This window comes from Orcinus orca, chromosome 4, assembly GCF_937001465.1.
Source record: "Orcinus orca chromosome 4, mOrcOrc1.1, whole genome shotgun sequence".
NCBI classification, from domain to species: domain Eukaryota; kingdom Metazoa; phylum Chordata; class Mammalia; order Artiodactyla; family Delphinidae; genus Orcinus; species Orcinus orca.
Genome location: NC_064562.1, coordinates 59,882,931 through 59,895,874, shown reverse-complemented (window position 1 = coordinate 59,895,874; position 12,944 = coordinate 59,882,931).

Here is a 12,944-nt window from a genome sequence, read left to right as displayed (position 1 = left end):
GCACCCCAACTCACCTTTCCCCTTAAGCAAGCATAAGTTGGTTTTCTACATTTGAGACCCTGTTCTGTTTTGTAATTCAGTTCCTGTGTAGCCAAGTTTGCATTCCGTGTATTAGTGATATCTTATGATGTTTCTTTTTCTGTGTGACTTATTTCACTTAGAATCATCGTACCTGAATCCACTCATTATGCTGCTACGGGCCTGATGACATAGATTTCATTGCTGAGTGATATTGCATTGTACGTAAGTACCACAACTTCTTTATTCATTTTTCGCTTTCTGTGATATTGAACTTGTACCGTAAATGAGGTTGTTGTAAACAGAGCCGTCCCAAATTTTGGTGTGGCTGTGTCTTTTTGATTTTAATTTCCCTAAGCTATAGGACCATAAGTGGAAGTGCCCTAGGCTCTGTTGCTTTGTTTTTTAGATGTTTCAGGAAACACCATACACTTCTCCAGAGTGGCTGTTGGCAATTTTCATCCTGCCCACCAGCATAACAAGGCTCCCAGTTCTCCATGGCCTGTCCTGCCTTTCTGGATTTTACCATTTTTTCAGATGGCCTTTTTGACCGGGGGGCAGTGAGACTTCATTGTAATGCAGATTTCCTTTGCAAGCTTGCTTGGTTGGCCAAAAAGTGCGTATGCGTTTTTTCCTGAATATATTCAGGAAAAAACGCATACGCCCTTTTTGGCCAAGTGCATCATTGTGGACGTTCTGCCTCTTTTCCTATGCTTTACATGCAATTCCAGTGTACCTCATAAAATCGGTTTCCTGCAATTCTGCTCCACTTTCAAGTCCTCTTGGCAGCCTTACTTCAATATATTTTTGGACGATAGCTGTCATTTATAACTCTGCAGGTTTGTGAATAACAGTGCCCCTGAGCTGCTTTCTTCAACTCGCTTTCTTGTGAGCTGGCCGCAACACTGCAGGATTGCTTCAGGCCCTAGTGCGGTTCCGGCATGGCATGCTGAGCCTTTGGTTAATTCCACTTCCTGGTGGGAAATTAGAGTTAAATTTGCCCATCCAGACACCTGCAGCTAGTCTCTCATGGGTTCTCCCTATTCCTGTTCATCTTCCGCAGAAATTGCAAACTGGGCCAAACAGGAGGTTAAAGGCACTGACCCTCCAAGTGGGGAGAGTGTTAGTAAAGCATCTGGAATGTTGCACCCGAGTACCAGCGGACGAAAACTGAGACACATTTGAACACGTTTCCCGATCACATGGTGGATCATACTCTGGGTTTCACATGCATGTTTTAGCTGAAGGAAGAATCCCTTAAACCTGCAGAGTTGAGACCCATGGAATGGGTGCCATGCAATATGACTTCAAAGGGTCTGCATTTGCTCACTGAACCTCACCAATCCTATCACTGCTGCGTTTATGCCGCTGTACACACGCTTGATTCTCTTTCGTAGACATATAAATCCATAGGTTTTAAGATTCTTACTAGTCAGGTATATTCTTAAGCGTTTAATATGGGGTGTTGAGTCCACTTCGCTGAGCAAGGAGTAGCTCTTGTCTATTACATATTTGGCTTATATAATGGTATCTGTGCTAATTTCAATCTCTGGTTTTATGGAGCACCCCAACTCTCCTTTCCCCTTAAGGAAGCATAAGTTGGTTTTCTACATTTGAGACCCTGTTCTGTTTTCTAATTCAGTTCCTGTGTAGCCAAGTTTACATTCTGTGTAGTAGTGATATCTTATGATGTTTCTTTTTCTGTGTGACTTATTTCACTTAGAATCATCGTACCTGAATCCACTCATTATGCTGCTACGGGCCTGATGACATAGATTTCCTTGCTGAGTGATATTGCATTGTACGTAAGTACCACAACTTCTTTATCCATTTTTCGCTTTCTGTGATATTGAACTTGTACCGTAAATGAGCTTGTTGTAAACAGAGCCATCCCAAACTTTGGGGTGGCTGTGTCTTTTTGATTTTAATTTCCCTAAGCTATAGGACCATAAGTGGAAGTGCCCTAGGCTCTGTTGCTTTGTTTTTTGGATGTTTCAGGAAACACCATACACTTCTCAAGAGTGGCTGTTGGCAATTTTAATACCACCCTTCAGCATGACAAGGCTCCCAGTTCTCCATGGCCTGTCCTGCCTTTCTGGATTTTACACTTTTTTCACATGGCATTTTTGACCTGGGGGCAGTGAGACTTCATTGTAGTGCAGATTTCCTTTGAAACCTTGTTTGGTTGGCCAAAAAGGGCGTATGCGTTTTTTCCTGAATATATTCAGGAAAAAACGCATACGCCCTTTTTGGCCAAGTGCATCATTGTGGACGTTCTGCCTCTTTTCCTATGCTTTACATGCAATTCCAGTCTACCTAGTGAAATCGGTTTCCTGCAATTCTGCCCCACATTCAAGTCCTCTTGGCAGCGTTACTTCAATATATTTTTGGACGATAGCTGTCATTTATAACTCTGCAGGTTTTTGAATTACAGTGCCCCTGAGCTCCTTTCTTCAACTCGCTTTCTTGTGAGCTGGCCGCAACACCGCAGGATTGCTTCAGGCCATAGTGTGGTTCTGGCATGGCAAGCTGAGCCTTTGGTTAATTCCTCTTCCTGGTGGGAAATGAGAGTTAAATTTGCCCGTCCAGACACCTCCACCTAGTCTCTCATTGGTTCTCCCTATTCCTGTTCATTTTCCACAGAAATTGCAAACTGGGCCAAACAGGAGGTTAAAGGCACTGACTCTCCAAGGGGGGAGAGTGTTAGTAAAGCGTCTGGAATGTTGCTCCCCAGTACCCAGGGACGAAATCTGAGACACATTTGAACTCGTTTCCCGAACACACGGTGGATCATACTCTGGGTTCCACATGCATGTTTTAGCTGAAAGAAGAATCCCTTGAACTTGGAGAGTTGAAGCCCATGGAATGGGTACCATGCAATATGACTTCAAAGGGTCTGCATTTGCTCACCAAAACTCACCAATCCTATCACTGCTGCGTTTATGCCACTTTACACATGCTTGATTCTCTTTCGGAGACATATAAATCCATAGGTTTTAAGATTCTTACTAGTCAGGTATATTCTTAGGCGTTTAATATGGGGTGTTGAGTCCACTTCATTGAGCAAGGAGTAGCTCTTGTCTATTACATATTTGGCTTATGGAACGGTATCTCTGCTAATTTCAATCTCTGGTTTTATGCAGCACCTCAACTCACCTTTCCACTTAAGCAAGCATAAGTTGGTTTTCTACATTTGAGACCCTGTTCTGTTTTGTAATTCAGTTCCTGTGTAGCCAAGTTTACATTCCGTGTAGTAGTGATGTCTTATGATCTTTCTCTTTCTGTATGACTTATTTCACTTAGAATCATTGTATCTGAATCCACTCATTATCCTGCTACGGGCCTGATGACATAGAGTTCATTGCTGAGGGATATTGCATTGTACGTAAGTACCACAACTTCTTTATCCATTTTTCACTTTCTGTGATATTGCACTTGTACCATAAACGAGGTTCATGTAAACAGCGCCATCCCAAAATTTGGGGTGGCTGTTTCTTTTTGATTTTAATTTCCCTAAGCTATAGGACCATAAGTGGAAGTGCCCTAGGCTCTGTTGCTTTGTTTTTTAGATGTTTCAGGAAACACCATACACTTCTCCAGAGTGGCTGTTGGCAATTTACATCCCGCCCATCAGCATAACAAGGCTCCCAGTTCTCCATGGCCTGTCCTGCCTTTCTGGATTTTACACTTTTTTCAGATTGCCCTTTGACTGGGGGGCAGTGAGACTTCATTGTAGTGCAGATTTCCTTTGCAAGCTTCCTTGGTTGGCCAAAAAGGGCGTATGCGTTTTTTCCTGAATATATTCAGGATATAATGCGTACGCCCTTTTTGGCCAAGTGCATCATTGTGGACGTTCTGCCTCTTTTCCTATGCTTTACATGCAATTCCAGTCTACCTCCTGAAATCGGTTTCCTGCAATCTGCCCCACATTCAAGTCCTCTTGGCTGCCTTACTTCAATATATTTTTGGATGATTGCTGTCATTTATAACTCTGCAGGTTTGTGAATTACAGTGCCCCTGAGCTCCTTTCTTCAACTCGCTTTCTTGTGAGCTGGCCGCAACACCGCAGGATTGCTTCAGGCCCTAGTGTGGTTCCGGCACAGCACACTGAGCTTTTGGTTAAATCCTCTTCCTCGTGGGAAATGAGAGTTAAATTTGCCCGTCCAGACAGCTCCAGCTAGTCTCTCATTGGTTCTCCCTATTCCTGTTCATTTTCCGCAGAAATTGCAAACTGGGCCAAACAGTTGTTTAAAAGCACTGACTCTCCAAGTGGGGAGAGTGTTAGTAAAGCGTCTGGAATGTTGCACCCAAGTACCAGGGGACGAAAACTGAGACACATTTGAACACGTTTCCCGATCACACGGTGGATCATACTCTGGGTTCCACATGCATGTTTTAGCTGAAGGAAGAATCCCTTAAACCTGCAGAGTTGAGACCCATGGAATTGGTACCATGCAATATGACTTCAAAGGGTCTGCATTTGCTCACTGAACCTCACCAATCCTATCACTGCTGCATTTATGCCGCTTTACACACGCTTGATTCTCTTTCGGAGACATATAAATCCATAGGTTTTAAGATTCTTATTAGTCAGGTATATTCTTAGGCATTTAATATGGGGTGTTGAGTCCACTTCGTTGAGCGAGGAGTTGCTCTTGTCTATTACATATGTGGCTTATGGAACGGTATCTGTGCTACTTTCAATCTCTGGTTTTATGCAGCACCCCAACTCACCTTTCCCCTTAAACAAGCATAGGTGGTTTTCTACATTTGAGACCATGTTCTGTTCTGTAATTCAGTTCCTGTTTAGCCAAGTTTACATTCCGTGTACTAGTGATATCTTATGATGTTTCTTTTTCTGTGTGACTTATTTCACTTAGAATCATCGTACCTGAATATACTCTTTATGCTGCTACGGGCCTGATGACATAGATTTCATTGCTGAGTGATATTGCATTGTACGTAAGGATCACAACTTCTTTATCCATTTTTCGCTTTCTGTGATATTGAACTTGTACCGTAAACGAGGTTCTTGTAAACAGAGCCGTCCCAAACTTTGGGGTGGCTGTGTCTTTTTGATTTTAATTTCCCTAAGCTATAGGACCATAAGTGGAAGTGCCCTAGGCTCTGTTGCTTTGTTTTTTGGATGTTTCAGGAAACACCATACACTTCTCCAGAGTGGCTGTTGGCAATTTACATCCCGCCCATCAGCATAACAAGGCTCCCAGTTCTCCATGGCCTGTCCTGCCTTTCTGTATTTTACACTTTTTTCAGATGGCCCTTTTGACCGCGGGGCAGTGAGACTTCATTGTAGTGCAGATTTCCTTTGCAAGCTTGCTTGGTTGGCCAAAAAGTGCGTATGCATTTTTTCATGAATATATTCAGGAAAAAACGCATATGCACTTTTTGGCCAAGTGCATCATTGTGGACGTTCTGCCTGTTTTCCTATGCTTTACATGCAATTCCAGTCTACCTCCTGAAATCGGTTTCTTGCAATTCTGCCCCGCTTTCAATTCCTCTTGGCAGCCTTACTTCAATATATTTTTGGACGATAGCTGTCATTTATAACTCTGCAGGTTTGTGAATTACAGTGCCCCTGAGCTCCTTTCTTCAACTCGCTTTCTTGTGAGCTGGCCGCAACACCGCAGGATTGCTTCAGGCCCTAATGTGATTCCGGCATGGCACGCTGAGCCTTTGGTTAATTCCTCTTCCTGGTGGGAAATGAGAGTTAAATTTGCCCGTCTAGACACCTCCAGCTAGTCTCTCATAGGTTCTCCCTATTCCTGTTCATTTTCCGCAGAAATTGCAAACTGGGCCAAACAGGAGGTTAAAGGCACTGACTCTCCAAGTGGGGAGAGTGTTAGTAAAGCGTCTGGAATGTTTCACCAGAATACCAGGGGACAAAAACTACGACACATTTGAACACGTTTCCCCATCACACGGTGGATCATACTCTGGGTTCCACATGCATGTTTTAGCTGAAGGAAGAATCCCTTAAACCTGGAGAGTTCAGACCCATGGAATGGGTAATATGCAATATGACTTCAAAGGGTCTGCATTTGCTCACTGAACCTCACGAATCCTATCACTGCTGCGTTTATGCCGCTGTACACACGCTTGATTCTCTTTTGGAGACATATAAATCCATAGGTTTTAAGATTCTTACTAGTCAGGTATATTCATAGGCGTTTAATATGGGGTGTTGAGTCCACTTCATTGAGCAAGGAGTAGCTCTTTTCTATTACATATTTGGCTTACGGAACGGTATCTGTGCGAATTTCAATCTCTGGTTTTATGCAGCACCCCAACTCACCTTTCCCCTTAAGCAAGCATAAGTTGGTGTTCCACATTTGAGACCCTGTTCTGCTTTGTAATTCAGTTCCTCTGTAGCCAAGTTTACATTCCGTGTAGTAGTGATATCTTATGATGTTTCTTTTTCTGTGTGACTTATTTCACTTAGAATCATCGTACCTGAATCCACTCATTATGCTGCTACGGGCCTGATGACATAGATTTCTTTGCTGAGTGATATTGCATTGTACGTAAGTACCACAACTTCTTTATCCATTTTTCGCTTTCTGTGATATTGAACTTGTACCGTAAACGAGGTTCTTGTAAACAGAGCCGTCCCAAACTTTGGGGTGGCTGTGTCTTTTTGATTTTAATTTTCCTAAGCTATAGGACCATAAGTGGAAGTGCCCTAGTCTCTGTTGCTTTGTTTTGTAGATGTTTCAGGAAACACCATACACTTCTCCAGAGTGGCTGTTGGCAATTTTCATCCCGCCCATCAGCATATCAAGGCTCCCAGTTCTCCATGGCCTCTCCTGATTTCTGGATTTTACACTTTTTTCAGATGGCCCTTTTCACCGGGGGGCAGTGAGACTTCATTGTAGTGCAGATTTCCTTTGCAAGCTTGCTTGGTTGGCCAAAAAGGGCGTATGCGTTTTTTCCTGAATATATTCAGGAAAAAACGCATACGCACTTTTTGGCCAAGTGCATCATTGTGGACGTTCTGCCTCTTTTCCTATGCTTTACATGCAATTCCAGTCTACCTCCTGAAATCGGTTTCCTGCAATTCTGCCCCACATTCAAGTCCTCTTGGCTGCCTTACTTCAATATATTTTTGGACGATAGCTGTCATTTATAACTCTGCAGGTTTGTGAATTAGAGTGCCCCTGAGCTCCTTTCTTCAACTCGCTTTCTTGTGAGCTGGCCGCAACACCGCAGGATTGCTTCAGGCCCTAGTGTGGTTCTGGCACGGCACGCTGAGCCTTTGGTTAAACCCTCTTCCTGGTGGGAATTGAGAGTTAAATTAGCCCGACCAGATAGCTCCAGCTAGTCTCTCATTGGTTCTACCTATTCCTGTTCATTTTCCGCAGACATTGCATACTGCGCCAAACAGGAGGTTAAAGGCACTGACTCTCCAAGTGCGGAGAGTGTTATTAAAGCGTCCGGAATGTTGCACCCGAGTACAAGGGGACGAAAACTGAGACACATTTGAACACGTTTCCCGATCACACAGTGGATCATACTCTGGGTTCCACATGCATGTTTAAACTGAAGGAAGAATCCCTTAAACCTGGGGAGTTGAGACCCATGGAATGGGTACTATGCTATATGACTTCAAAGGGTCTGCATTTGCTCACCGAACCTATCACTGCTGCGTTTATGTCGCTGTACACACGCTTGATTCTCTTTCAGAGACATATAAATCCATAGGTTTTAAGATTCTTACTAGTCAGGTATATTCTTAGGCGTTTAATATGGGGTGTTGAGTGCACTTCGTTGAGCAAGGAGTAGCCCTTGTCTATTACATATGTGGCTTATGGAACGGTATCTGTGCTAATTTCAATCTCTGGTTTTATGCAGCACCCCAATTCACCTTTCCCCTTAAACAAGCATAAGTTGTTTTTCTACATTTGAGACCATGTTCGGTTCTGTAATTCAGTTCCTGTTTAGCCAAGTTTACATTCCGTGTAGTAGTGATATCTTATGATGTTTCTTTTTCTGTGTGACTTATTTCACTTAGAATCATCGTACCTGAATCTACTCATTATGCTGCTATGGGCCTGATGACATTGATTTCATTGCTGAGTGATATTGCATTGTACGTAAGTACCAAAACTTCTTTATTCATTTTTCGCTTTCTGTGATATTGAACTTGTACTGTAAACGAAGTTCTTGTAAACAGAGCCATCCCAAACTTTGGGGTGGCTGTGTCTTTTTGATTTTAATTTCCCTAAGCTATAGGACCATAAGTGGAAGTGCCCTAGGCTCTGTTGCTATGTTTTTTAGATGTTTGAGGAAACACCATACACTTCTCCAGAGTAGCTGTTGGCAATTTACATCCTGCCCACCAGCATAACAAGGCTCCCAGGTCTCCATGGCCTGTCCTGCCTTTCTGGATTTTACAGTTTTTTCAGATGGCCCTATTGACCGGGGCGCAGTGAGACTTCATTATAGTGCAGATTTTTTTGCAAGCTTGCTTGGTTGGCCAAAAAGGGCATATGCATTTTTTCCTGAATATATTCATGAAAAATCGCATACGCCATTTGGCCAAGTGCGTTATTGTGGACGTTCTGCCTCTTTTCCTATGCTTAACATGCAATTCCAGTCTACCTCCTGAAATCGGTTTCCTGCAATTCTGCCCCGCTTTCAAGTCCTCTTGGCAGCCTTACTTCAATATATTTTTGGACGATAGCTGTCATTTATAACTCTGCAGGTTTGTGAATTACAGTGCCCCTGAGCTCCTTTCTTCAACTCGCTTTCTTGTGAGCTGGCCACAACACCGCAGGATTGCTTCAGGCCCTAGTGTGGTTCTAGCATGGCACACTGAGCCTTTGGTTAATTCCTCTTCCAGGTGGGAAATGAGAGTTAAATTTGCCCGTCCAGACACCTCCAGCTAGTCTTTCATTGGTTCTCCCTATTCCTGTTCATCTTACGCAGAAATTGCAAACTGGGCCAAACAAGAGGTTAAAGGCACTGACTCTCCAAGTGGTGAGAGTGTTAGTAAAGCATCTGGAATGTTGCACCCGAGTACCAGGGGTCGAAAACTACGACACATTTGAACACGTTTCCCGATCACATGGTGGATAATACTCTGGGTTCCACATGCATGTTTTAGCTGAAGGAAGAATCCCTTAAACCTGGAGAGTTGAGAACCATGGAATGGGTACCATGCAATATGACTTCAAACGGTCTGCATTTGCTCACCGAACCTCACCAATCCTATCACTGCTGTGTTTATGCCGCTGTACACACGCTTGATTCTCTTTCGGAGACATATAAATCCATAGGTTTTAAGATTCTTACTAGTCAGGTATATTCTTACGCGTTTAATATGGGATGTTGAGTCCACTTCGTTGAGCAAGGAGTAGCTCTTGTTATTACATATTTGTCTTATGGAACGGTATCTGTGCTAATTTCAATCTCTGGTTTTATGCAGCACCCCAACTCACCTTTCCCCTTAAGCAAGCATAAGTTGGTTTTCTACATTTGAGACACTGTTCTGTTTTGTAATTCAGTTCCTCTGTAGCCAAGTTTACATTCCGTATAGTAGTGATATCTTATGATGTTTCTTTTTCTGTGTGACTTATTTCACTTAGAATCATCGTACCTGAATCCACTCATTATGCTGCTATAGGCCTGATGACATAGATTTCGTTGCTGAGTGATATTGCATTGAACTTAAGTACCACAACTTCTTTATCCATTTTTCGTTCTCTGTGATATTGAACTTGTACCGTAAACGAGGTTCTTGTAAACAGAGCCGGCCCAAATTTTGGGGTGGCTGTGTCTTTTTGATTTTAATTTCCCTAAGCTATAGGACCATAATTGGAAGTGCCCTAGGCTCTGTTGCTGTGTTTCTTAGGTGTTTCAGGAAACACCATACACTTCTCCAGAGTGGCTGTTGGCAATTTACATCCTGCCCATCAGCATAACAAGACTCCCTGTTCTCCATGGCCTGTCCTCCTTCTCTGCATTTTACACTTCTTTCAGATTGCCCTTTAGACCGGGGGGCAGTGAGACTTCATTTTAGTGCATATTTCCTTTGCAAGCTTGCTTGGTTGGCCAAAAAGTTCGTATGCGTTTTTTCCTGAATATATTCAGGAAAAAACGCATATGCCATTTTTGGCCAAGTGCATCATTGTGGACGTTCTGCCTCTTTTCCTATGCTTTACATGCAATTCCAGTCTACCTCCTGAAATCAGTTTCCTGCAATTCTGCCCCGCTTTCAAGTCCTCTTGGCAGCCTTACTTCAATATATTTTTGGACGATAGCTGTCATTTATAACTCTGCAGGTTGGTGAATGACAGTGCCCCTGAACTCCTTTCTTCAACTCGCTTTCTTGTGAGCTGGCCACAACACCGCAGGATTGCGTCAGGCCCAACTGTGGTTCCGGCATGGCACGCTGAGCCTTTGGTTAATCCCTCTTCCTGGTGGGAAATGAGAGTTAAATTTGCCCGTCCAGACACCTCCAGCTAGTCTCTCATTCGTTCTCCCTATTCCTGTTCATCTTCCGCAGAAATTGCAAACTGGGCCAAACAGGAGGTTAAAGGCCCTGACTCTCCAAGTGGGGAGAGTGTTAGTAAAGCGTCTGGAATGTTGCACCCGAGTACCAGGGGATGAAAACTGTGACAGATTTGAACACGTTTCCCAATCACACGGTGGATCATACTCTGGGTTCCACATGCATGTTTTAGCTGAAGGAAGAATCCCTTAAACCTGGAGAGTTGAGACCCATGGAATGGGTACCATGCAATACGACTTCAAAGGGTCTGCATTTGCTCACCGAACCTCACCAATCCAATCACTGCTGAGTTTATGCCACTGTACACACGCTTGAATCTCTTTCGGAGACATATCAGTCCATAGGTTTTAAGATTCTTACTAGTCAGGTATATTCTTAGGTGTTTAATATGGGGTGTTGAGTCCACTTCGTTGAGCAAGGAGTAGCTCTTGTCTATTACATATTTGGCTTATGGAACGGTATCTGTGCTAATTTCAATCTCTGGTTTTATGGAGCACCCCAACTCACCTTTCCCCTTAAGCAAGCATAAGTTGGTGTTCTACATTTGATACACTGTTCTGTTTTGTAATTCAGTTCCTGTGTAGCCAAGCTTACGTTCCGTGTAGTAGTGATATCTTATGATGTTTCTTTTTCTGTGTGACTTATTTCACTTAGAATCATCGTACCTGAATCCACTCATTATGCAGATACGGGCCTGATGACATAGATTTCATTGCTCACTGATATTGCATTGTGCGTAAGTACCACAACTTCTTTATCCATTTTTTGCTTTCTCTGATATTGAACTTTTACCGTAAATGAGGTTGTTGTAATCAGAGCCATCTCAAACTCTGGGGTGGCTGTGTCTTTTTGATTTTAATTTGCCTAAGCTATAGGAACATAAGTGGAAGTGCCCTAGGCTCTGTTGCTTTGTTTTTTGGATGTTTCAGGAAACACCATACACTTCTCCAGAGTGGCTGTTGGCAATTTACATCCCACCCATCAGCATAACAAGGCTCCCAGTTCTCCATGGCCTGTCCTGCCTTTCTGGATTTTACACTTTTTTCAGATGGCCCTTTTGACCGGGGGGGCAGTGAGACTTCATTGTAGTGCAGATTTCCTTTGCAAGCTTGCTTGGTTGGCCAAAAAGGGCGTATGCCTTTTTTCCTGAATATATTCAGGATAAAACGCATACGCCCTTTTTAGGCAAGTGCATCATTGTGGACGTTCTGCCTCTTTTCCTATGCTTTACATGCAATTCCAGTCTACCTCCTGAAATCGGTTTCCTGCAATTCTGCCCCGCTTTCAAATCCTCTTGGTAGCCTTACTTCAATATATTTTTGGACGATAGCTGTCATTTATAACTCTGCAGGTTTTTGAATTACAGTGCCCCTGAGCTCCTTTCTTCAACTCGCTTTCTTGTGAGCTGGCTGCAACACCGCAGGATTGCTTCAGGCTCTAGTGTGGTTCCGGCATGGCACGCTGAGCCTTTGGTTAAATCCTCTTCCTGGTGGGAATTGAGAGTTAAATTTGCCCGTCCAGACACCTCCAACTAGTCTCTCATTAGTTCTCCCTATTCCTGTTCATTTTCCACAGAAATTGCAAACTGGGCCAAACAGGAGGTTAAAGGCACTGACTCTCCAAGTGGGGAGAGTGTTACTAAAGCGTCTGGAATGTTGCACCCGAGTACCAGGGGACGAAAACTGAGACACATTTGAACACGTTTCCCGATCACACGGTGGATCATACTCTGGGTTCCACATGCATGTTTTAGCTGAAGGAAGAATCCCTTAAACCTGGAGAGTTGAGACCCGTGGAATGGGTATCATGCAATATGACTTCAAAGGGTCTGCATTTCCCACCAAACCTCACCAATCCTATCACTGCTGCGTTTATGCCGCTGTACACACGCTTGATTCTCTCTCAGAGACATATAAATCCATAGGATTTAAGATTCTTACTAGTCAGGTATATTCTTAGGCATTTAATATGGGGTGTTGAGTCCACTTCCTTGAGCAAGGAGTAGCTCTTGTCTATTACATCTTTGGCTTATGGAACGGTATTTGTGCTAATTTCAATCTCTGGTTTTATGCAGCACCTCAACTCACCTTTCCCCTTAAGCAAGCATAAGTTGGTTTTCTACATTTGAGACCCTGTTCTGTTTTGTAATTCAGTTCCTGTGTAGCCAAGTTTACATTCCATGTAGTAGTGATATCTTACGATGTATCTTTTTCTGTGTGAATTATTTCACTTAGAATCATCGTACCTGATTCCACTCATTATTCTGCTATGGGCCTGATGACATAGATTTCATTGCTGAGTGATATTGCATTGTAGGTAAGTACCACAACGTCTTTATCCATTTTTCGCTTTCTGCGATATTGGACTTGTAGTGTAAACGAGGTTCTTGTAAACA